Below are 3307 nucleotides of genomic sequence, written 5' to 3' on the forward strand. Positions count from 1 at the left end.
CATGATGGCCTCCATAGCTCTGTGGACACTAGCCCTCTAGTCAGCCATGCCTCTGCCTAGTCACAGGCTGCATCAGCCACAAAGTAAAGTCCTGTCTGTGTGTTCTGGTAGCAACTCTGAGGCTCACCTGGGCTCATCCTTGTGTATCACCTCTTTCCTCCTTTTACACCTACCTTGTAGGTGCTGAAGTGATAAAGTGTATCTGACTGGTATGACCCTTTGAGCCTGGTATTCCTACTGTTCTTTGCTCAGCAAATCCCATGCTCTGAGGACAGCAGAGCTATAGCCTGCAGCTAGCATTGGCACAGAAATATCCTCACCCCTTGGCCAACAGATGCCAGGCAGACAGCATTCTCCAGGATGCTGGAGCAGGGGTCAGAAGGACAGTGCCAAGCCAGCCAGGGCTACATGAGACCCTGTCTGGGAGTATAGGACTGTCTTTGTGCCCCCCTCCCGTGCCTCCCCCATTTTGTATCCCAGGCTGGTCTCAAACTCAGGAGCCAAAGAGACCCTTTGCTCTGGCGGATTCCTGAATGCTGAGATGTCAGGCATGCTCTACCTATAGTCTTTGTTCTTACTTTAATCTTCTTTTGGGTTATATCCCTACAGGTGAAATACTCCCAGATGTGCATTCAGCAAACAGCCTTTAAATCACATGTATAATTTATGTGTTTCCGTTTGGAGCCATCAAGATGGCTCAGTGGGTAAAAGCACCTGGTGACTGCTGATAAGACAATCTGAGCTGTAATTTAAAAAATTTTTTTAAAAAGCTCAATAATAATAGACAAAGAGTAAAAAGACACTGGTAGAATTTCATTGATCCCTTTATTATTTTAACCATTTTTGATTAATTTTCTAGGGTTTTGTTTTGTTTTTGTTTTTTTTTTTTTGCTTACAAAATAATGGGTTTCATTTTGACTTTTTTAAAAAATATTTTATTTTTGTGTATTTGTATAAATGTATGTGCACCATATATATGCAGTGCCCATGGAGGCCAGAAGAGAGCATCATGTCTCTGGAACTGGAGTTACAGGTGGTTGTGAGACACCCAATATGGATGTTAGAAGCCAAACTCTGGTCCTCTAAACCACTGAGCCATCATTCCAGACTCCACATTATGACATTTTTGTTTGTTTGAGATTAAAGGTGTGTTGTATGGTATTTTGTTTGTGTTCTGACAAATAAAGCTTGCCTGGAGATCAGAGGGCAGAGTTAGCCACTAGTTAACCATGGAGCCCAGGCAGTGGTAGCACACACATTTAATCCCAACACTTGGAAGGAAGAAGCAGGAAGATCAGGAGTTCAAGGCTGCCCTGGGCTACACGAGATTGATCCAGTCTAAAAGAGACACAGAGCCAGGGTGTGGTGGTGCACACCTTTGATCCCAGCACATGGGAGGTGGAGACAGGAATATAAGGCGGGTGGAGACAGGATCTTCCCACCATTCAGTCTGAGGATTCATAGAGGTGAGAAGTTATGACTTCTCTGCCCTGCTTCTCTGATCTTTCAGCTTTCACCTTTGATATCTGACTCTGAGTTTTTATTGTTAAGACTAATTAGGATCACACTTTAAAGGTGTGCACTACCTGTGGCATTTTCATACACACATTTGATAATATATTTAATCTAGCCTGATGCATCCAAAGTGTTAGTCCTTTGACATAGACTCAGTATAAGAAATGGTTATTTTTCTACTGAATCTGAAATCCATCATGTATCTTATATTCCCACACACTCAGTTTAGACACAAAAATTTGCATTGGTAATACTTGATCCATATTTAGATTTTGTAAACTGCATAGCTCAGAAGATAAACTCACATATGTTGTTCCAGACAACAGTAGTTTACTGAAGTTTTTCAATTACTGGATGAAGTATGGAATTTTTTAATTTAAATTTTTATTATTATTTAGCATTTTGTGTGTATTGCTGTTTTGCTTGTTGTGGTAATTTGAATGTAATTGGTCCCCATAAGCTCATAGAGAGTGGCACAATTAGGAGGTGTAGCTTTGCTGGAATGGGTATGGCCTTGTTGGAGAAAGTGTCACTATGGGGGTGAGCTTTGGGACTTCCTAAACTCAGGATACCACCCAGTGTCTTGGTCAACTTCCTGTTGCCTGCAAGATGTAGGACTCTCAGCTACTACTCCAGCACCATGTCTGCCTGCATGCCACCATGCTCTCTGCATGATGATAATGGACTAAACTTCTGAAACTGTAAGTGAGCCACCCCAGTTAAATGTTTTCCTTTATAAGAGTTGTGGTCATGGTGTCTCTTCACAGCAATAGAAACCCTAACTAAGACATCTGTATATATGCCCATATACCATGCTTATGCACTGTCCACAGAGGCAAGAAGAGGGTGTTGGATCCCTGAGACTAGGGTTACAGATGGTTGTAAGCGACTGTGTAAGTGCTGGGAATCAAACCTTGGTCCTCTGGAAGAGCAGCCAGTACTTTTAACCACTAAGCCATCTCTGCAGACCTGGCTTTTTTGTTTGTTTTTGATTTATTTATTTGTTTGTCTGTTTGTTTGTTTACTTTTGTTCTTGAGACAGAGTTTTACTCTGTGGCTGTCCTGCAACTCACTCTGTAGAGCAGGCTGGCCTCAAATTCACAGAGATCCTCTTGCCTCTGCCTCCCAAGTGCTGGGATTAAAGGCATGTGCAACACTGCCCAGCTTTGTTCTTCTTTTAAGTTAATTTATTTAAAATAATAGTTTAGGGCCAGGCATGGTGGTACACACCATTAATCTTGGCACTTGGGAAGCAGAGGCAGGTAAATCTCTGTGAGTTCCAGGCCAGCTAGAGCTGCACAGTAAGACTCTGTCTCAAAGAAAGAATAAAATCTGGAGAGGTAGCTCAGAGGTTAAGAGCACTTTCTGCTCTGAAGAGGACTCAGATTTGGTTTCAAGTGGTTCTGGGGGATCTGGTGCCCTCTTCTGGCCTCCACAGGCACTGCATACACATGGTGCCCATACAGACAAGCAGGCACACACACATATGCATAAATAAAAATAATTTTTAAAATTTAAAGAATAAGGGAATCACCACACTCAGGCTGACCAACTCAGCTATTACCCGGGCCCAGACCTGAGCTCTGAGTCGGTCCAGCCCAACATCTACTCCATCTACAAGCTGTTGGAGTGAGTGGAGAAGCTGGTGCTGCAGAACCAGATCCAGGAAGAAGTTTGTCGCCATGTGAACGAAGCCAGCGCCGCCACCGTAGAGCAGCTCGGAAGAGCCTGAGAGACCCACAGAGGCTCCGAAGGGAGACGCGGCGGTGGCAGAGGAGTCTGTAGAGCCCCC

This window comes from Peromyscus californicus, unplaced genomic scaffold (genome assembly GCF_007827085.1).
Source record: "Peromyscus californicus insignis strain IS unplaced genomic scaffold, ASM782708v3 Scaffold_7__1_contigs__length_154581171, whole genome shotgun sequence".
NCBI classification, from domain to species: domain Eukaryota; kingdom Metazoa; phylum Chordata; class Mammalia; order Rodentia; family Cricetidae; genus Peromyscus; species Peromyscus californicus.